This window comes from Hyperolius riggenbachi, chromosome 3, assembly GCF_040937935.1.
Source record: "Hyperolius riggenbachi isolate aHypRig1 chromosome 3, aHypRig1.pri, whole genome shotgun sequence".
In the NCBI taxonomy this organism is placed as follows: domain Eukaryota; kingdom Metazoa; phylum Chordata; class Amphibia; order Anura; family Hyperoliidae; genus Hyperolius; species Hyperolius riggenbachi.
In genome coordinates, this window is record NC_090648.1 from 336,678,240 (window position 1) to 336,701,708 (window position 23,469).

The 23,469-nt window shown below is 44.5% G+C and overlaps 1 long non-coding RNA gene across 4 annotated transcripts; it reads left to right on the plus strand.

The window, feature by feature from the left end:
* The first annotated feature begins 109 nt into the window (after positions 1-109).
* LOC137563866 (uncharacterized) lies at positions 110-23,234 on the plus strand. 4 transcript variants are annotated; one of them, XR_011030457.1, is made up of 6 exons: positions 110-182; positions 499-546; positions 2,667-2,774; positions 6,772-6,856; positions 6,926-6,953; positions 21,770-23,234. It is a non-coding gene; the product is annotated as an uncharacterized lncRNA (long non-coding RNA). The 4 variants fall into 4 exon arrangements; XR_011030454.1 differs by lacking the exon at positions 21,770-23,234 and adding an exon at positions 7,451-8,319; XR_011030456.1 differs by lacking the exon at positions 21,770-23,234 and adding an exon at positions 7,451-8,319 and having other exon boundaries at positions 111-175.
* The last annotated feature ends 235 nt before the right edge of the window (positions 23,235-23,469 follow it).

The window sequence follows — 23,469 nt, forward strand, 5'->3', positions numbered from 1 at the left end:
TGCTGTTCAACTGAATTGCACTTAGCTTTATTGTACGAACATTCTAGCTGCTCTCTTCAACACATTCACATAAAGACTGGAGCTGGTTGCATTGTGACTAAGCTCTGTCTCTTAACACCCTGAAATGTATGCCGCAAGAACCATATTGCTAGTAGAGCCTTTTCAGGACACAAACGTGAAATGTAATATTCACAATGCTAAACTCTGTGCTCAACTGTCATTCCTGATCAAACTTTATCGATAAATAAAAAGATAGCCTGGAGTACTTTTAACTGTAGAAAGGGAATGCAGTATCATGGCGGTGCCTCTATTTCAAATACTTGCTGCTAATATTCCTCTTTATAATTACAGCTAGAGACGTGTAGACTTGCTGGCTTTATGCGAGTCTTCTGGGTATTGCTTTTATGTTTGAATCAGCATTTTATCCCACCTTGTGTGCTGTTTTTATGGAAGTTATAAACTGTACTGAGCTGATTATCTCTTTTGCTTGACTAACAGGACACAATGACAGGTGGACTCTGCAGTAGCAGTTAACGTGATTTTCTGGTAAGTCTTCCCTCAAGTTTATTACTGCTGTATATATATATGTTCTATTGTGGCACTTAGGCTGTTTAGAGTTAAGGCCGTGAGCTACAGGAAAGCCTTGAAGTAGGCCCCCCAGGCTTTCACATATATTTGCTAATATGTTGCTGCTCAATTACAGATATGCATCCTGGCTGGTTTCTTTGCTGTGGCCGAATGAGGCAGAAATGCCAGGCCCGGATTTACATCACAGAAGCCTATAGGCACAAATGTCCTGGCACCTCTCTTAGTTTACTTCTCATCATAGATAGCTACAGGTGCATTTTAGTATAAGGTAGCCAGAGCTATCCTCAGTATTAAGTAGACAGAGGTGCCTCTAAGTAATTAGTAGCTAGAGGTGCCCCCAACTGAAGGGAGATCTGGTCAGTGGAATGCAGAGACCCAGGTGAGTAACCTCTCATGTACACTTGGCTTGGGACTCTGCATAGCTAAGGTGGAAGAGAGGCACTTGGGAAGAGGCGTGAGCCGCCTTTCCATCTTCAGGTGCCTGTAGGTAAATCCGGCCCTGAGAAATGCCATTAATTTTGTAATGCAAGATGGTTTTCAGAGATGGTGTCCCAGAAGTGTATTTCTTTGGCACACATTTTTGTCACCAAAGTGTAATCCCGTATTCCTGAGCCACACCCTCTCCCCATGTAATTTTTTTTTTGCTGGCTCTGACCTGCTGCACATCAGCCTGCTTGAAAGGAAACCGGAAGTGAGAGGGATATGGAGGCTGCCATCTTTTTTTTTCTTTTAAACGATACCAGATGGTTGGCAGTCCTGCTGATCATTCTGGTATCAATAGTGTCTGAATCACACACCTGAAACCAGCATGCAGCTTATCTTGTTATATTTTTGTCAGAAACACCTGATCCGTATATGCTTGTTCAGGGGCTTTGGCTAAAAGTTTTAGAGGCAGAGGATCAGCAAGCTAGCCAGGCAATTTGTATTGTTTAAAACTAAATAAATATGTCAGCCAGCCTCTATATTGCTCTCACTTCAGGTTCCCTTTAAACCCTGACATGTTAAGTACCATATTTTTTGGACTATAAGACGCTCCTGACCATAAGGCGCACCAAGGTTTAGAGGACAAAAACCAGGGGCAAAAAATATATACTTAACCTGGTGCATCCGTGGCAAAGGGGCATCTTGTGGAATATGCCCCCTTTGTACTTCATGTCCCCTTGTAACTCGTGTCTCCCTGTGTCCTCCTCTGTCCTCCTTGTGTCCTCATGTGTCCCCCATGTGTCTGCCTCTGTCCTTGTGTCCTCCTCTATTCCCTTCATGTCCCATTTGTATCCTCGATGTCCTTCTGTGTCCTCCGTTTGTCCCCATGTCCTCCTCTGCATGGACACAGTATAGGGAGTCCCCAACATTGCAGCAGGTTGGAGGTTCCTATTGACAGGCGTTCACAAGAACTTCCTTCATTTGGACTATAAGATGCAGTGACTCCCCCCTCCCCCACCATTTTTGGGGGAGAAAAAGTGAGTCTTATAGTGCAAAAAATACAGGATCTTCATATATTTACAACCATAAACTTTGCTGGTAACACTAACCCAGTTTTTGTGCCAGTAACGATTTTCTATTTTGTGCTTCTAACTTTTTCCCAGTAACAGCTGAACACTAACCTTGAACATTCAATTTGATCCTAATCATTACAGTTCCTATTTATATTATGAATAAAACTAACCTTTGATGATTGGATTTCAAAAAAAATCTAAATAAGCAAGTGGTTTAAGCCAACATCAACCAATATCGCTAACATCTAAATTATAGTAATTATTGTATTATACTATTCTAACGCTTCCACTAGGTCTCCTATAATTCTTCCCTAGGTCTTCTGTAAGAAAGTAAATCAGGGAGAGGAAAATGTTACAATGGTCAAACCCTGACTAAATATATACAGCAATAGTCATTGTTGAGCATAACTAAAATTTCACTCTGTGTAGGTTAGTAACAGAGTAGCTACATGGCTGGGACAAAGAAATGAGAAGAGCAGGTTTTGTTTGTGGAAAAAGATAAATGCTCCTTTTACAGATTCTCCATTCTCAGCCACTTCATGTTATTTTTCTCTTGTGTTCTTGTCTGCAAAACTTAACCAGAATTCTACAGCTTTATCAAAGTTATCCAAATTAGAAGCACTCCACTTTTCTGCTGACATCCATTCTCCACCCCATGAACTGGGTTCAAAGACAGTAAAAGAAGTGCAGGTAAGTTGTCGCTGAAAAACTTTTCACTCAATGGTAATAATCAAACCATCTAGATAAGGAATAATTAGTAGGGATCAGGGCTGGGCCGAGGCAGAGGCGAGAGAGGCTCCAGCCTCAGGGCGCAGTGTAGGAGGGGGCGCACAACTTAGCTATCATTCCCCTATTGTGTTTGAAGCATAGAGAAATAAGAAAAGGGGGTACATGGCAGTGACTGCAAGCCAGATAACTAGAGATTAAGGTGTTGGGGGCCCTGGGGCGCCTCTTAGTCTAATAGCAATCACTGTGTGATGGCTGGTGTAGGAGGGATAGAGGGGCGCACTTTGGTGTCTCAGCCTTGGGTGCTGGAGGACCGTGTCCCGGCTCTGGTAGGAATATTTTCAAAACATGTTAGTTGTAGATAGAGGATATATTAAAGGGAACCAGAGACGTTGGGGGGAAGCTTTTATACATACCTGGGGCTTCCTCCAGCCCCATACGCACGGATCGCTCCCAAGCCGCCGACCTCTGCTGCCTGGATCCGCCGGTACCGGGTCCCGTCATTGCCGTGAGTCGGCCGGCAGACGCGGCCAAATGTCCGCATCACACGGGGCTCCCTCCAGATACAGTACGTACGCATGAGGCTGCCTACTGCGCAGCCTCATGCGTACGGGTATGAAGGGAGCCCCTGTGACAGGACCCGGTACCGCCGATACAGGAAGTGGAGGATGGTGGCGTGGAAGCGATCCAGGCTTATGGGGCTGGAAGAAGCCCCAGGTATGTATAAAAGCTTGTTCTATTTTTTCTTAACGTTCCTCTCTGGTTCCCTTTAACAATAAATAGATTGCTGCAGTTTTTAAATCCTTGTTATTTGCAGTTCAGTGGCAATGTTTTGAGCTACAGTATTGGCTGACAACAGAATATTCTGGCATTAAACATCTTCTGTCCCAGCACAGTCTTTCAAACATGAATATGATTGAGGATTGAGGATTGAGGATGCCCGATTAAAGGGTATTTATTGATGAAGAAGTGTCGTCCTTTTTGAGGGTTGTGGATCCAATTCTTCCTACGTTTTATGCACTACCCAAAGTGCATAAACGTCTTCAGAGGCCACCCGGTCGCCCCATAGTTTCGGGCAGGGGAGCCCTGACAGAAAAAACTCAGTATTTACATGGATAAACATCTACAACCCGATGTACAAGGATTACTTTCTTTCATCAAAGATACCACACATCTTCTAAGGGTCTTGGAGAATGTTGTGGTCCCGCCTGGCACGCTTCTCGTGTCCCTTGACGTCGAGTCCCTCTATTCCTGCATGCCCCATGGTCTGGGGGTGTGCGCTCGGTGGCGAGTTTCCTGGGCGAGTTGGGAGTGCAGGATGCTGCGCACAACGGTTTTGTTTTGGATCTGTTGTATTTTTTTGTTAACTAACTACATCTTTACTTTTAACGGAGACCGGTACCTCCAGGTGCAGGGTGCGGCGATGGGGACGACATGTGCCCCGTCATACGCAAACCTGTACCTGGGGGACTGGGAAATATCTATTTTTGTGGAGGAGGGGCTCTCTGTGTACCTGTGACACATGCTGTCGTGACGCAGGTACATAAACGACATATTGGTGTTGTGGATGGGCACTGCAGCACAGGCAACTTATTTTGTATCGGTCCTAAACCATAATGACCGAAATTTGCATTTTACAGTGGAAATACAGTCTATCTATTTCCTTTCTGGATATCTGTATTTCAAATACATCTGAGGGAAATCTTGCCACAACTTTGCATCAGAAGGCAACAGCAACGAACGCTTTGCTGTGCGCAGATAGTTTTAACCCTCCACATACGATCAGAGGAATACCGGTCGGCCAGTATTTGAGGGCCTGTCGAAATTGTTCTGACGATGCGTCATTTTTACGCGAGGCAAATGATCTACATTGTAGATTTATAGAGAGAGGCTATGGGGATGATTGTCTACGGAAGGCATTCAATAGAGCATGGCGAAGCAGAAGAGAGGATCTGCTCCAGCCGCGAAAAGCGGTGACCCTGAAGAACACGGGACCTTTGCGTTTTTTTACTAGATATTGTGTGCAGCATCCTGCACTCAGAGGCATTCTAAATTGACACTGGTATCTGTTACAAAATGATCCTGTGGTTGGCCCCATTGTATCATCAAAACCTGACCTTACTTTTCGTAGAGCGAGATCTCTACGTGACGGACTTGTACGGAGCAACTTCACTGGAGTTAGTCCTAAAAAGTATTGTTTGACAGTGAGCACCTACACATGTGGGGGGGGGGGGGTGATTACTGTCGAATCATTCAGGTGGGTAAGGCCTTTGTTACGTCCCGCAGCAGGAGAGTCACATTGTCCCATTTTGGCAATTGCAAAACGATTTTAGTAGTATATATATATATTGTTGTGCCATTGTGGCGCGTTTTATGTGGGAAAAACAAAACGCCCACTGAGGGAACGCATGTCGGAGCATGTCAAGAACATTGAGAAGGGCGAATTGGGCTCTCCTGTCGCGAGACACTATGCCTTGGAACATGAAAGTAACACAGCAGGGGTTAGGTTCATGGTGTTGGACTGTATTCACCCCACAATAAGAGGAGGGAATCTTGATAGACTCCTCCTTCGATGTGAATCACGATGGATTTATAATTTACAGGCATGTGAAGCACCTGGCCTTAATGAGCAGACAAGTTTTGCCCATTTCTTGCCCACGTAGCGGTTGCTGTCTGGGCACTTTGATATCCTGCGTTTGGGCGTTGTGTTCTGTCCTGCGTTCCTGGGTATCCCTTGGCATCCTCTATCTATTTTTGCCCTAAAAAGTTAGCTTATTTTGTATCACTGGGATATCGTCCCTGATACTGACATTATGGACTGTGTGTCCATATTGATATGTTATTTAATCCATTCATGTTCCGTCGTTTTCACTTGAGAAATGTTCACCTCCCATTCATTAGCCTATAACTTTATCACTACTTATCACAATGAACTGATCTATATCTTGTTTTTTCCCGCCACCAATTAGGCTTTCTTTGGGGGGTACATTTTGCTAAGAGCCACTTTACTGTAAATGCATTTTAACAGGAAGAATAAGAAAAAAACAGAAAAAATCATTATTTCTCAGATTTCAGCCATTATAGTTTTAAAATAATACATGCCTCCATAATTAAAACTGACGTATTGTATTTGCCCATATGTCCCGGTTATTACACCGTTATAATTATGTCCCTATCACAATGTATGGCGACAATATTTTATTTGGAAATAAAGTGCATTTTTTCCGTTTTGCATCTATCACTATTTACAAGTTTAAAAAAAAAAAAAAAGAAAGAAATATTTCATCTTTACATTGATATTTAAAAAGTTTAGACCCTTAGGTAAATATTTACATGTTTTTTTTATTGTAATGGTTTTTTTTTATATTAAACATTTTATTTGGGTATTTTTGGGAGGGTGGGATGTAAACTATAGTTTTATAATGTAATTGTGTGTTTTTATTTTTTTTTACTTTTAGTTGTAGTTTTACTTTTTGGCCACAAGATGGCGGCCATGAGTTTGTTTACATGACGTCACTCTAAGCGTAACACACGCTTAGAGTGACGCAGGGGGGAGGCAACGGCCAGAAAAAGCACAGCTTCCGAGAGAAGCTGTCGCTTTTTCAGCGGGGGAGAGGAATCAGTGATTGGGCAAAATCTTAGTAACCAAATAGTAAATAGAGTGTTCTTTCTTTTTGTTTCTATACCGGTAAATTATTCTGGCTATTATTTATCCAAAATTGCAGCCAGGTACTATATGAGAATAGGTTGGTTGGTTAAAAGGTTAATAAATTGGTTGGTTAAAAAAATAAATAAAAAAAATGGGTTAGCCAATTACTAGATTTAGTAAATTAATATGGTTACTTGGATTAGATGGATATAAAGAAAAAATGACTCCGTCACTTGTTCTCATAAGCAAACTATTCAATATGCTTGCTCCAAAAATACAGAAAAACTAAAAAAAAAAATATTTTCTTTGCAGATCCAAAATCTGTCGCTCCTGTATGCAACTACTTCTGTTCTTTTGCAGGACCAGTCTACTGCTAGGAAAAACAGTCTATTAACAGGTACTTATTCCAAATCTTTCACTACTGCTGGTAAATCGACATATTAATCATTTCTCCTTTCTTTTACAGGAATCCAGCCAGACAACTCTTCCCAAAGGTAAGTATTTCTCCAATATAACTTTGCACTGTCTTGTGCACCACACATAAAAATAAATAAAACAAAAATGTTTTTTGGCATTTATTACTTTGTAAAGTCAATAGGCTATAAGAGGATACGATAGGCCTCTAGCGGACAGGGCAATAGCTTATTTCATTAACCAGATTCACTTTCTTCTCAATCTCACTATTTCATAGTCTCATGCATAGTATATGGGTAATATGCAGTTCTTTGACTTTTATAACAGAAACTGTTTCCCCATTTCCGCAACCATCCAGTCAAACTTATAAAAATACAAGCGAGATTATAATCACCACAATTAGGGATGGTCAGTCTTAATTCTCATCCTCACTAACACTATGCTTCAGCAGTGAGGGATATTACCAGAGCCAACTTCACTGTAATCAAAATATTCAAGGATCTTCCTTGTCACATGCTGATTTATCACAACATTAATCATAGTTCATACGTGTCATCTTGAACGGTTTCTTTTCCAGCATCTCTATATCAAGAATCACTGGCTATACATCTGTCTGGCATCTCTCTCCTGGCTTCCCCACTCCTTGTCCGCTTTGATGGACTGATGGCTATAAGTGGAGGATTGAAGAATCATCTAAGCGCATTACTTTCTCCCCGACATGTCGTCTGCCACAGCTTTTGGCCTGCTTTTCTTCAGCTCAGCCTGCTGCGTCCTTCCTCATCATCTGTCCGCTCCAAACTGCGCCACACTGTCTCCTCAGAGAGCTGTTATCTCCCTAACGGCTCTCTCACGCGCGTCTGGTTGCTTAGCAACCTTCCCTGCTCACACGTGGCCGGCTCTACGCATGAGAGCCTTACCCGACGCGTCCTGGTTGTCTGGGCAACCGGGAGGAGTGCATGCGTTAATATGTACGCGTGCACTCGCTCCCCTCTCCGCATAGCCGTCAGCTCTGCCTTCACAGGCGGCAGCGGCCATCTTGACTAAGGGCAAAATGCCCTTACTTGCTAACCTGTGTCAGCAGCACCTTATTTAAAGCTGCTGACCAGGTAATAATGGTACATATATATATAAAAAAAACAGGTACCCCCTTTTCTACCTGCTACACAACTTAAGCCTAAGTCAATCATTGCTGGACTGCCTCTGCATCTAGCCTAGGTTTTTGTTCAGTCTTTGTTGCTACAAGCGAATATGGCATGCTCACTGCATGCATTTGGACTCAATTTATACATCTCCCATTGATATTAGCTTTAGATGCCGGCGTGTGGCTGGTTGTATGTCTGGTGCTTTGAGTGGGTATGGTGTGACGGGGAGGCCATCCCATGGATTTTTAACTTTTTATGAGTAAATATTTTGGAACAATACATTTTGCTTCTTGGACATTGATAAGTGTTTTTTCTTGTTTTTTGGGAGTGTATGCCCTGCCGTTTATTCAGTCACTGCCACAATTTTTGAATAGTATGATTTTTATGGGGTCGGCACTTTCTAACATATTCATATTTTTGGATTGTAACGTATTGACCATGGGTTTCAGCAGAGAAAAATACTCTGTAAATAGCCCCATGCACATGATGTATACATATAATTGCAGCTCAATGTCGGTGGAAAGCAATTTTTTTTTAGTAGCCGTTAACTTCTTTTGAAGGAGACATGTTGAGATAGACGTGTATGTACAGTGCCAAGCATACAACTATACTCCATTCCTTTTCTTATTTTTCTGCTTGAAAGAGTTAAATATCAGATATGCGAGTGACAGTTTCTCTGCAGAGAGAGTTTACATCTGTAGCAGCAGTGGGAAGTGTTTTAGGGCTGGATCCCACTGACTAAGGGCTTCCGGCAAAGCTTTCCGATCGCTGGTGATCAGCGATGCACTGCAACAGTGGAGCCCTATGAGAGTGGTTTAACTGCAGTGTTGCAATCGTGGACGCTGTTCGTACTGGGCCCAGGCCTTAAACAGCATTTTCAAACAGTGATTAGTACACACTAACTGTTTACTATCCACCAAAACGCAGCAGATACTGGGATTGAAATGTCTGCATCTTGACAAGGGGTAAAATCCTATAAAACCCATGTCTCTGCGTCCCCTCCTGCCCGTTTCCATGCTTCTGTGCTACTGTGCATGTGTAGCACACGGGCAGCCATTGGGACAGGAGGAGGATGGGGTCGGGGGGGCTTGCGCACGCGACCCGTGCGCGCGCATGTATGCCTACATGCAGCGGTGGTCATAGGGGCGGGAGGGGATGGGAGTTGTGAGGGAGGCCTAGAAGCTGTTATAGTAACGGGCTTAGGTCTACTACTAAATATATATCCCGCATTGCTGATCTCTGTCCTTTTATAAAACTTTTTACGCTCACTAATTCCACTTACGGTATGTTGTAAAACTTCTGTAAACTGATCATTTCCACAAGAGTCTTAGCAATTTAATGTTGTTAAATCAAATTCTATTTACAGTCATCTAAGTTTCTGAAACTGACAGTAAGTTCAAATTGCACTTATTGCAACCATAGGAACTGTTTTCTGTTTGGGATTCAGAGTTACATAAACCTCGCTGCATTAGTAATTACACAGAATAGGATACACTATTCTTTGGCATTTCTCAACAACCCTGCAACTCAACTGATATGAAATTACCACAGAGGAGTGTTCCTGTTTGAAATTAAAAAAAACAAAAAAAAAACCTATGTAAACAAGTATTTTTGTCAATCCTTGCAAACTAGAGGTTTTGCTAAATAGATCATGTTTTCAACAAAAATACCTTTCTTACTTAGAATAAATATGATTAACCTGCATACTGAATTAAAAAACAATATGATATTTAATAATCACTTCAGATAATTTAACTGCAATCAGTGTAGAGATGCTGCTTGGCTCCGAGCCAAGCTGCACTTTCAGTCCTATGGAGATGGAAAGGGGAAGTTTAAAGACACAACAAACAAGAGGGATATGAAGGCTGCCATATTTATTTTCTTCTAAGCCATACCAGTTGCCTGGCAGTCCTGCCAGGTCTTTAAACCTTGTACAGCGCTGCGATCTGCACAGGGGCATCTCTAGCCCTTTCGTCACTCCAGGCGAGAAACCGTGTGGCGCCCCCCCCTCCCCCCCGTGTGGTGCCCCCTGACGAAAATAATCGTAACGCAGCAATGTTTCACCATAAAATAATCGCAACGCAACAATGTTTCACCATAAGATAAAAGTAATGCGCCAATCTTTCTCCAGAAAAAAATCATAACGCAGCAATGATTCACTTAAAATAATCGTGATGCTGCAATCTTTCACCAGAAAAACCATAATGCAGCAATGATTCACCATAAAATAATCATAACGCAGCAATGATTCACCATAGAATAATCGTAATGTGGGAAGCGTTCACCAGAAAATAATCGTAATTTGGCAATCATTCACCAGAAAATAATCGTAATGTGGCCAGTGTTCACCAGAAAATCGTAATGTGGGCAGCGTTCACCAGAAAATAATCATAATGTGGGCAGCGTTCACCAGAAAATAATCATAATGTGGGCAGCGTTCACCAGGAAATAATCGTAATGTGGCCAGCATTCACCAGAAAATAATCGTAATGTGGCCAGCATTCACCAGAAAATAATCGCAATGTGGCCAGCACTCTCAGAAAATAATCATAATGTGGCCAGCATTCACCAGAAAATAATCATAATGTGGCCAGCATTCACCAGAAAATAATCATAATGTGGCCAGCATTCACCAGAAAATAATCGTAATGCGGCCAGCGTTCACCAGAAAATCGTAATGTGGCCAGCGTTCACCAGAAAATAATCCTAATGCGGGCAGCGTTTCACTAAAAATGTATAATTAGTTACCTGTAAAAAGAAAAGCATTTACTCACCTACAGAAGACTCCTCTCCCTGGGCGCAGCTCCCCAGATCTTCCTGCAGCAGCGCAGCCAGCCTCCGAAAGTCCCGTGCTGACAGGCAGAGCAGGGCTACAGGAAGATGGTGCCCCAAAGCCCTGTACTGGAGACACAAATACTCTCCAGTACAGGGCTTCGGACGCCATCTTCCCATAGCCCTGCTCTGCCTGCCGGAAGACTATGCAGGCTGGAGCAGTGAGGTGCGGGCCGCGGAGATGAACTGGTACGACGTCTATTAGACGCCGCAGCCAGTTTCCCACAGGGGTCGCACAGTCTGGCAGGGGAAGGTGGGCACTTCCCCCAGCAGCGGCGCCCCTCCCCCACACGGCACTCCAGGCCACCGTTTGTCTTTGCCTGGTGGCTGGGACATCTCTGGATCTGCAGCAGCGCTGTACTGGGGGACAGCCGTGTGACATGGCTGTCCCCTCCATTGGCTCATAAGTGATCGGCTGGCGGGGGGAGGGAGGGTGGGGATAAATAAAAAAAAAATAGTAAAAAATATTGTAAAAATAAAGAGATAATTATTTATAAAAAAAAACATCTGGGGCACAATCAGACCCCACCAACAGAAAGCTCTGTTGGTGGGGAGAAAAGGGGGTAATCACTTGTGTGCCGAGTTGTGCGGCCCTGCAGCTTGGCCTTAAAGCTGCAGTGGCCCAATTAACCACTTGAGGACCCACGCTTTACCCCCCCTTAAGGACCAGTGCTGTATTCTGTGATCTGTGCTGGGTGGGCTTTGCAGCCCCCAGCACAGATCAGGTAGCAGGCAGAGCGACCAGATCACCCCCCTTTTTTCCCCCCTATGGGGATGATGTGTAGGGGAGTCTGATCGCTCCTGCTGGCTGAGGTTTGCGGGGGGGGGGGCACCTCAAAACCCCCCCTCCGTGGCGACATTCACCCCCTCCCTCTCCTACCTCCCTTCCCCTCGGAGATCAGAGGCTGCACAGGAACGGATCTGTCCTGTGCAGCCTCTAACAGGCTCCTGCCTGTCATGTGACAGCGATCCCCGGCCGCTGATTGGCCGGGGATCGCTGATCTGGTACAACGCTGCTACTGTTAGCAGCGTTGTACGGATGTAAACAAAGCGGATTATTTCCGCTTGTGTTTACATTTAGCCTGCGAGCCGCGATCGGCAGCCCGCAGGCTATTCACGGAGCCCCCCGCCGTGAATTGACAGGAAGCAGCCGCTTGCGCGAGCGGCTGCTTCCTAATTAGCCTGCAGCAGGCGACGCAGAACTGCGCCGCTGGTCCTGCAGCTGCCACTTTGCCGACGCGCGGTATGAGTGCGCAGTCGGCAAGTGGTTAACTAAAAATGGCCTGGTCTTTACTGGGGTTTAGTACTATGGTCCTCAAGTGGTAAATATGAATGAAGCATTGTGCAACCACAAACTCCAGCTTACTGGCTGCTTCAGTAATACTGCACTCTATAGACCTGTAGTACCAACTTTCAGCCACTAATGGCGCAGTCTGGGGGAATAAGAAGAGAACAGCCTATGATTGCTAGGAGCCACTAATGACTGCTTGCAGATGTTGGGAGATATCTATGACTGCTGGCTGATATTAGGACCCACCTATGACTGCTGGCAGATATTGGGAGCCACCTATGACTGCTGGCAGATATTGGGAGCCACCTATGACTGCTGGCAGATTTTTGGGAGCCACCTATGACTGCTGGCAGTTATTGGGGGCCACCTATGACTGCTGGCAGATATTGGGAGCCATCTATGACCACTGGCTGATATTGGTAGCCACCTATGACCGCTGGCTGATATTAAAACCTACCTATGACTGCTGGATGATATTGGGACCCACTTATGACTGGTAGACTGTTATGACTGACAGCACAGACAGAGGCCACTTTGATTTCTGGTCAAGTAAAAGGTAACCCTGTAAGTGCTTTATGATTGAGGAGTTCTTATAAAGACTGTCAGGCTGCACTATCACTCACCTGGCAATCACACCTGCATGGGTTCCTTTCTAAGGTACAAAGCCTTAGAATCAGGGGCGGATTTCTGGCTAGGCCACCTAGGCCATGGCCTAGGGCGGCAGAAAAATCAACTTTGTGTAGGGCGGCTGATGGGCAGGAGGCATTTGTATACAGCAAACAAGATCACCGACCGCACTAAATATTATGCCGATTCAGTCCTGACTCCTCCACACTGAAGATGGAAGCAGCAGCCAGCAAGAGGCAGTCAGACCTGGTCCTTCCAGAGTAGCCCTGCATAAGTTTACAGAAAGCAGCAGCGGCTGCAGGAAGTGAGGCAGGCATGTGTGATTAACAAGCTAATGGGGATGAAAGCAAACGTGGTAGGCAGCGGCAGGGGGAAGAAGGAACTCCGCGGTGGCGAGGCAGGGAAGCTGCTAAGAGACAGCGTTATGCAGAGGTGCATCGGAAGCCCATGGACCAGTCCAAATGCACGGAGGCACACACAGAGTGGGGCCTCCCTCTTTGGGATTACTTCAAGAACACAAGCAGTCAGCAAGGATAGCGCACACAGACGTGCAGGGCAGCATCCATGCATCTCCATTTTCGATCCAGACTGGCTGGTGTTTTGGCTGGTGATTTGTTGGCTTCACCTCCCCGCCGCCTGAAGCTTCACGTGGAGGAGACCAGAGCGTCAGGCTTATCTTCTCCCCATCTGCTGAGAGGGACGCTCTGCAAATGGAACTAACTGTGTGCATGTGGATGAGTGTATGGTATTAGCAGTCTGCCTGTGCTGGAATGGTGTGGGGGATGTGAGGGAATTGCCAGGGACTCGGGGCAGAGGTCTGTCTGTTTTTAACATGTTCCTGGCTGTTGTGTTTTATCTGTTCTTTAGATATTATGTTCAGGTATAACAAGCATGCAGACCAGGTTTTCTTACTTCCATCTGCTTTCACTGGCTGCATGCTTGCTGCAGTTGTGTGACTATATACCCAGGCTAAAACATTGCACTAGAAACAACTGATCTTTTTTAAAAGTAATGAATATGACAGATTCTACACTCCTTTCAGTTTAGGTTTCCTTTAAGGCATGTTTAATGGAGGGGGGATTCTGGCTGAAGGGGGGGGGGGGGTCGGTGGGGAAGAAGGGTTAGGCTGCAGCGAAAGGCTCACTTTAAATGAACATGGATTTGGGCTGGTTCAGATTTTCTTCCCTGGGGCTTCTTCCAGGCCCCCAGTCTATCAGGTCCCTAACTTGCTGTAATTCGGACCTCCTCCAGAGTACCACTGGCCCCTCCAAAACATCTGATAGTCACCCAGTGTCGAATGCTACTGCACATGCGTGGGCCTATCTGGGTGCCTCCTCAATCACGCCCCCATAGCCAGGAACATTTGCAAACCACTCCTGGCCATAAGGCATGATCGAGTAGGTGTGCTGACAGGCCCGTACATGTGCAGTAGCTGGATCTTTTGGATGTGAAAGCGGCACCATGGAGAGAATCAGAAGTAAAGCAAAGGATCTGATAGACTGCTGGGAGCTGGATCTGATCTTCCCAGGGCACTTCCCCCTCCCCAGGTATTCCTTTATAAGTAGGGCTGTGGTGGAAATAGGCCATGCAGTGGTACTGCACTAGGGCCCCATGATGCTCTGTGTGTGTAGGGAGTTGTTTGGCTGCAGCAAAGGGCAACATTTAAAGTGAGATGTCTATAGCCTCCTTCCCAGTGACATGGCTGATTCATCACATATAAGTGGACCTGATCTATGCAGCTTTCCATTGGCCTGAACATGCTCTTGTCACAGTGACTCGTCACAGACAGTCTTCAGGCCTATGGAAAACTTCAGAGACCAGATCCATTTATGTGGCTGATGCATCACTAGAAAAACTAGGTAGGAGGAGGAGAAGGAGCGCTCTTGCTGTAATCACACTGAGGAATCAGTCAGATAGTTATGGGATCTATGTGAAACAACTACTCTTGAACATGATAATGGGTACACAAGTTTTAAAAAATGAGTTCTGGTTCACTACTTCACTTCAAAAAAGGACAGGGGCAGAGATTGGCAGTGTTGGGGGGAGGGGGGGAGGGATTGCTGTTGGTCATGGGGCGGCTGGTGATAGTTGGTCTAGGGCGGAAAAAGTACAAATCCAGCCCTGCTTAGAATGCCACCTTCAAAGTACCACCTCCCCCAGTGTTATTCAGTCACTGAGCAGAGGCAAGGCAGGTAGAGTTTTCTTTCTCTTCTTAGCAGAGAAGTAGTTACAAAGGAGTGAGAGTTGCATTAAAGTGTGGCCCAATCAGCATATGCAGATGGTTTTGAAACAGCACCACTTGAAGGAAAAAGGATAGTGGCCCGGTGAAAAATACCTCCCTTTTACCTGGGCCAGCCCTGCCCTGCTAGATGATGCATCATCATTTAGGGAGAAAAAAATAGCGTGCTCATGTAGCTTAAAACTGTAAGATCTACCCACAATATTTTCAATGATGATTGTCATTCCAAAACTTTACTGTGCGGAAATGCTGAATTCTGCTTCTATTTAGCCATAGAGATGATACACAGTTTGGTGACAGTTCAGCCTCCCTCTGTTCTCCTGCAGCATTCCGTTCATGTGGGTAAGACTCTTCATACCTAGAGATATAATAGAATGCCATATGTCTGCTGTCACCCCATGTGCGGATACAGCTAATTCAGTTTCATCTCTACACATATAAGCTACCTGCTGAAACAGAGAAGAGAGGTGAACAATTTCCCAGGATAAATCAGTAAAAGGAAAAACTCCTTATAGCCATAATTTAACCTTGGAAGCAAAATTATTATTCCCAGTGCCTTATCTTTTAATAACTGCCCTGCTGAAAAACAATATCTGGTCTAAAAGGAATACTAATCATAACCAGTTCTATAGCTATATTCTACTCTCCATTTTATGTAGTAACAGTGAGCTTGGAGATCATTTTTCTTACGCAGTTGATTTACAATAAAATAGTAAATTCTATCTATGTCGGGTGTTCTAAAATTAAAACCCAGCAGGAGGGTTTTTTTTTTTTTGCATATGTGACCATTCCACTACACAGTTTGTTTTTTTTTTATTTCCCTTTAGCCTCAAGATTTAAGGACATGATTTTCACATCCTAATTGGTCCTCCTGTAAATTCCATTTCAGGATGTGAAACTCACTTCCTGCAGATAAGGCCTCATTCACACTATACGCACTGATGTGCGCATTTTATCAGCACGTATGGTATGCGATCAGCAAGACCATCAGAAGTGCATAGAGAGCACTTCTGGCGTTCAGACATGCTCTATCGCACTGCTGCATGCATTTTTGGCAAAGTGCATCACTGATTCCATTAACCGTAATGAATGGGATCAGCAGCGCACGGCAATGCAGGGAACGTGCGATTATGTGTATCCTGAACACACGGCCATATGTGTTGCCTACTTTAAATGAGGCCCAAATCACCATTGCGGGCTTGTTCACGCATGCACACTCCCGTCATTCTTGCGCATTCATGTGCATGCTCATGCTGTCATTTAACAGTGAATGACTGCTGCTAATAGCAGCACTATTAAAACAAGAAGAAAAAAATCAATTTCAATCAAGACCCCTTTGTGTCACCTATACTTAGCCTTAAGCAGGGGCGTAGCAATAGTGGGTGCAGAGGTTGCAACCGCATCGGGTCCCTTGGGCCAGAGGTGCCCCGGAAGGGCTCTCCCTAACCTTCAGTATTCACTCTCTATTGGTCCTGTGTTCATAATATTCACTTCTATAGATACTTTGAATAGTGCTAATCATTAACAAGCTGTTCCCCATTCCCTTCTTGCACCTCTGACCCTGTAGTTGCCATTGGCAGTTTTTGGAGTGCCGTATCAATTGTTATGTATAGAGTTGCTTGGGGGGCCACAATGTAAAACTTGCATTGGGGACCACAGCTCCTGAGCTACGCCACTGGCCTTAAGCTTAGTGGACATTTGTTATGGCTGACAACCATAGCAATTGGATGCAATCACAAGGCTGACAGTTCTGAGATCCAACACTGTACAGACTCATCACTGGTGCCGTTTCCTAGCAATGTATCTGTACAGTACTGGGGTCCTCAAACTGTGTGCCATAGCAATCGGATTCAATGACTACAGACCAGAGGCGGCCTTAGAGTATGCGGGGTATGGGCGGGTGTCATATGCGGGGCCTAGCGACACACAGATATGCTGTAGATACACGCACACACACATGCTGTGGATCAGGGGCATAGCTAGGAATGACTAGACCCCCACCCCACATCCTACAAATTGGATAGGCAGAAGGCAGAGATAAAGAATGGAGAAAGAAAAAATAGGGGAGAGATATGGATGAGAACAGAAGCAGTAGAGAAAGAGGGTGGGGTGTCAATATGACCTAAATTGTTAGTCTTTTAACGTAATGACTTAGCTATACTGCATCATCCTGCTAGCACCGCGTTACTCACCTTACAATCAAACTTTCAGTGTTTGAAACAGCTGATTACCATCTGGTTTTGGAGACATGCGCAGGTGGCACCTGATTTTGGGTACATGTGCATGTGTCATAAAACCAGCTGAAAATCAGCTGTTTCAGAGACTGAAGATTGGACTGCACCATTACTTTAGTACCGCAGCAAGCGATAGCACAGATCGGATGAGGTGGAACATCACTCACCTCCTTCTGCCTCTGTTCGCAGCTGTACTTAAAGTAAAGGTGCAGTCCGAATGGAGAATGGTGCAGTGGGTTTGGAGGCTTCTCCTGCTGGTTCTGGGCTGGGTATCCCCACACTATTATAGGGCAAATGTCTCTGAAATTAGCTAGTCGTTTTTCAAAGACTGAAAGTTCTATTGTGCATGTGTGACGCAATATGGTTAAAGACACACACACCACATTTTATATTGCACTTTTCTCCTAGTGGACTCAAATCACCAGAGCTGCAGCCACTAGGGTGAGCTCTATAGGCAGTAGCATTGTTATGGAGTCTTGCCCAAAGGCTCCTTACTGAATAGGTGCTGACTTTCTGACCAGGAAGAGCTGAGATTTGAACCCAGGTCTCCTGAGGCAGAGCCCTTAACCATTACACTAGCCAGCCACTGCAAGACATTAAATACTTAAGTCTGAAAAAAAAATGATTTTAAATTACCTGGGGCTTCTTGCAACCCCCCTAGCTTACCCCCTCTGGCCAGCAGCAGCAACCCCCATAAAGCTGACATCTTGCAGCAAGTCGATGGCTACTGCACATGTGCATCCCCGAGCAATGCGCAGCCTGATCACGATCCTGTAATTTTCATGTACTGTGCAGAGCGATCCTGGCAGCGAGCGTGCAGTCAGGGTGTGCGTAGCTCGGGACCGCTCTATGCACAGTAGCTGGCAGCGAGCGTGCGGTCAGGGTGTGCGTAGCTCTGGACCCCACAATGCACAGTACTTGGCAACTCGCAGTGACGGACCAGCTTTGCGTGGGTCGCTGCTGCTGGCCAGAGGGGATCAGGAGGGGATGTTGTGGGCACAGGAGGACTCCAGGGGGCTGCAGGGAAGTTAAAATCATTTTTTTCAGACTTAAAAATATTCCTTTAAGGAGATGCTAAAAATTTAGGGCATACTGACACCACAGGTGCAGGGAAAGTGAGTACTGGTGCAAAGCAAAGTGGGGAGGTGGGGGTAGACAGGAGGGAAGGGCAGCCAGATAACATGGTAAAGGGAGGTGCAGGAAAAGAAATGTGGGAAGCAACACAACATAAAAAAGTGAAAAAGCAGGGGAGAGGCAGAAAGGCGCAGGACAGTCTTCTGTTCAGCAGAGTAAAGTACTGGCTTAGCACCTGAAGAGCAAATCTTCATAATAAAATAGCCAGGACATTGCAGCTGAGAGGTATCTCTCCAGTGTGCAAAGACTTTCTACCACCTACCCGTATAGCACCACTACAGTAACTTCCAGCACAGCATGCCAGAGTGCTATCTGCAGCAATACTGATACAGATATCATTCCTGCTGCTTAACAACGTGCTCACCTCCTCCACCAGGCTGACAAGCATGTGATGTTCTCCAGAGGAGTTAGAACACAGGAGGGACTGGGAACAGAGTACAGCGCAGGGGCGAGCAGCTTCACTGTGCTTACAAGTGGATTGAATGCCCTGCTCTCCCCCCTTGTTTAGCTTTGTAATTTGAGTAACTCCTTTCAGTGAAGTTTATCTGTCCCGGGCTGTGGATGGCAGGAGGAGGGGGGCTGTGGATGGCAGGAGGAGGGCATTCTGAGTACCTGGACTTCCTGCTAGTTGTGGCTGGTGAGCTCAGCTGCCTCTCCTCGGGAGAACACCAGAGGTTTGTGTCAGCCTGATGGGTGGACAGGATCGGATCCCATGTCATGCTCATCATGGAATCCCCTTGCATGAAAAGCTCACAGTTGTCAGAGCAGGTTGTTGTAGGCTGTAGTGATAGAGAGGGGGAGGATCCTGGCCAACGGGGAATAAAGGGAAGAGGGACAAAGTTTGGGCTGAAGTTGCCCGACTACAGATGGTAGGGATGAGAGGCAGACAGCGCAGAGCCTATCAGCTGAACGGCAGGCACTTCTTTAAAATATTGTCCCTCCCTCCCTCCTCTATGATTGGCTGACCAAAGCAGCTCCAGCATTGGCTAATGGGAAGCTGCTGCTGCTGTTATTGGCCAGTTTTCTCCTGCTTGCCTCTCCGTGACTAGATACTGTGACGGAGACATCCGAAGCCCCTGCAGAGGATGCGGGGTCTCCTTCAGACGCGGGGCCTGGGACGATTGCCCCACTTGCCTCCCCCAAAGGCCGGCTCTGCTACAGACACACAAGCTGGAGATAATGGTATGCCACATTACCAGCTGGTAATTAAATATGGCATGAAGGGTATCATTTTTACCAGGAAAAGACAAATACTATATTTTTAAGTGGTTTATAACTGTGGCACTTGTCATGTGAAATATGAAAATAATATTTTCCGCACTTACACCTAATTTTTCTTTATAGAACGCCTATAAAATTCCTGAAAACCAATATTACCCAAAGAAAGCCTAGATTGTCCTGAGAAAAAACTATATGTGAATCACTTTGATGATGGCATAAGTAATTAAGTTATTGCTGTGTCAATTGTGACACCTGAAATTGTAAAGATTCTTAAAAAAGGGGAAACAAAATGGATTGCGAAGTAGTTACTATCTGCAAAAGCTGGTAAAGCATGGTTTTTGCACCAGCTGTATTTTTTTGTTTTTAGTTGTGTATTTACACCTGTGTCTAACATCTGGGACTTCTCACAAGCTTCACTCTTCCTTTGGAATGCTCTTTGCCATCTGGTCTGTCATACTCCGAACCTTAAAGAGACTAACACAATTTTCAGCCTTATTTCTTCTATCCTATAAGTTCCTATACCTGTTCTAATGTGGTCTGTCTTACTCCAGCCTTTCCTAGTTGCACAGTTGCTGTAATATGTTTGTTATCTAATCTAATCTTTCCTTTGTCAGCTTTGTCGGCTGAGGCAGGAATCTGCTGCTCTGCTGTGATAGGATAGAAGCTATACACACCCTCTCCAGGCTCACTGCAGGCTCTGTATGAGTCACAGACTGAGCTTATCTGAGCCTATCACAAGCTGGTTAGCAGCCATGTATCTTGTTTGTAAACACTGCCTAAAACTGGCAATTACAAGCCAGGATTGCAGCAGGAAGTGGCAGAAACAGCACAGAGGGGCCCAGAAGAACATAATAAATAGAATGGTATGCTTTTTATTATAAGCACTCCCTTATAATGCACCTCCTTAAACAAGCCTACAATCTGTAATAGTACCACTTATGACACAGATTGATTCCTGCATCATATGTGAAAGTAACAGCTTCCTCATCTGCTAGCTTCTGCTTCATCTTACATAGTGCCTTCTCCACACTCACTTCTAAATTGCGAGCTCACAAGGCCACCACCTTTGTGATGGTGTTCTCTTCAGAATTACATTTTTCAAATGACTATCTGTGTAACACCGCCTGCGATACTTCCAGCTTTCTAACCCATTCGGCCACCAGCATTAACTAATGGACTCAAAGGGATGACACTCACGCTTTGTGTTTTAATGCTTTATTAAGGGTGAGTGCACATGGCTGGAGCCTGTAAGACATAGGGAACCACTGCCACTTTCTAGTATACTGCCAATTTGTGAGGCCACCTCTTCTACAGTTTGTGCACCAAGATCAAACCAACGTGTAAGATACACAGAGGACCTTTCTGGGAGAATCCATTGTGAGGGTTCAGTCTGGTAAACCTTTCCTCATTTTAAGCTAATTACATAGTTAAAGCGGAATATAACCCTGCATTTCAACTTTGCTCTAAAACATTATTTACAGCATATTATATGCAACCAGCATTTTTTTTTCTACTAGACCAGCATTGGAAGGGCTACACAGGGCTTTAAAGTTCCTGGAGATTTTTGCAGACGCATCCGAAGCTGACATAGATACATTTTGTTTACATAAATGTATCTAAGTGTTGAATGTGACTCACTGTCTCTGACTGAGAAGAAGCTGGAGGACAGCCAAAGAGTGTGTAACATTTCTCAATAGATACATTTAACTAAATAGAATGTAACAATCTGAACTTTTGCATATCTCTCCGGAACTTTAAACCTCTGTGTTTAACCCTTCCAATGCTGGTCTAGTAAAAAAAATGCTTTTTGCATATAATATGCTGTAAATAATGTTTTAGAGCAAAGTTGAAATGCATGGTTATATTCCGCTTTAAAGAGGTTTATTTGCCCTGTCCATAGTCTTTAACAGGTTTTGAAACTGCATTTGTAGAGAGTACTTGCTGCAGCGCCTGTATGTTGGTATGTTGGTATGACCCTCTGTAGACTGGATATTTGGTTAAACTTCATGTGTTGTTGTTCACTGTGCTACATCTGCGTAGTTGAATGGTTTCATCACATTCATTAACTACAGTTGTGCTCATAAGTTTACATACCCTAGCAGAATTTATGATTTTTTAATCATTTGTCATAGAATATTTATGCTAACACAAAAACTCTTCTTCCATTCATGTTTAGTGGTTGGCTGAAGCCATTTATTGTCAGACAACTGTATTTACCATTTAAATCATAATCACTTCCCAAATGAACCTCATCAAAAGAGTACATCCACTGGTGAAGATTTGGACATGAACACAACTTAAACAGGTTTTTAATTACTTTACCATCTTCACATCTGTGATCTATTTGCTTGTAATAAATGGGTGTGTATAAAAATATAAATGTGGACTTCTTACAGAATATTGCATCTTTTATCCAGTGCGGCATTATTTTTTTAAATTCTAAATCATGAGGGAACAAAATAAACGTCCAAGGATCTGTGGGAAAAGGTAGTTAAACTCTATAAAACAGGAAAGGGATATTAGAAAATATCCAATGAATTGAGAATGCAAATCAGCAGTGTTGAAACTAATTGAGAAGTGGAATATTATGGGTTCTGTTGAAACCAAACCACGGTCAGGTAGAACAATTGAGATTTTAGCCACAACTGTGAGGAAAACTGGACAGGATGCAAGTAAAATCATCGAAATAACTTCAGGTGAAATACAAGACACTGAAAAAATGTGGTGTTGCAGTTTCAAGATGCACAGTAAGGAGACAATAAGGAAACACATGAAGAAAGATGGGTTGAGTTGCCAAAAGAAAGTAATTGTTATGCAAATGCCACAAAGTATCCCATTAAAATATGCCAAAAAGCACAGATACAAGCCTCATACCGTCTGGCACAAAGCCATTAGGATTCTATGGCTACAACCATAAACACTACATTTGGAGAGGAGTCAACAAGGCCTATGAGGAAAGGTACACCATTCCTACTATAAAAAATGGTGGTGGATTGCTGATGTTTGAGATGTGTGAGCGATAAAGGTACAAGAAATTTGGGCAGAATTGATAGCAATATGACTACAGTACGTTATCAAAAAATACTGGAGGGAAATTTGCACTCACCATCCAGGAAGCTGAGCATGTGAAGTACTTGGACATTCCAAAAGGACAATGATCTTAAAGGGAACCTGAAGCGAGTACAATTATTTAAAACAAACACATGAGGTAGCTGCAAATGAATATTACATTACTAACCTCACCGTCTGTTCCTCTCAGAAGCTCACCATTTTCTAGTTACAGTGATCCTTTCTAGTTCTGACAATATTTTGTCAGAGCTGAAATATACCAGTTGCTGTCAGTTATATATCAGCAGCTGTCAGTCACAACTGAATGTGCAAGGTAATGTCCATGTTTCTCTATGGCTCAAGTGGCTGATATTACAGTTTAACAGTGTGCTGATCAGGAAGCTGTTATGGGGTAATAGCCATTTTTAAAATGGAGGACAGAGAATTCCATTGATCACAGTGGATAAATGGGATGCAGGAGAGAAGAAAGAGATTAAGTAGTAGACTACACGGGAGATAAGTATGACCTGTGTATGGTTATTTTCAGGGGCGTCTCACCCACCAGGCAAGTATAGGCGGTTGCCTAGGGCGCCATGAGGTGGTGAGGCGCATTCCCTCGCCTCTGCTACCGTGACCATTTTTTTTATATTATATTACCTCCCTACTCCGTCCCCGGTGCTCGGCACGCTACCATGTGCTCAGCAGTGCCTCCACCTCCACTTCTCCCCAGCCAATAGAGCAATCAATACTGCTCTTCTCTGCCAGGCTCCTTCTTTAAAGCCGTGCCCCTTCTTCTCAGTAGCCACACAGGTAAAGTGTTTACCTCGT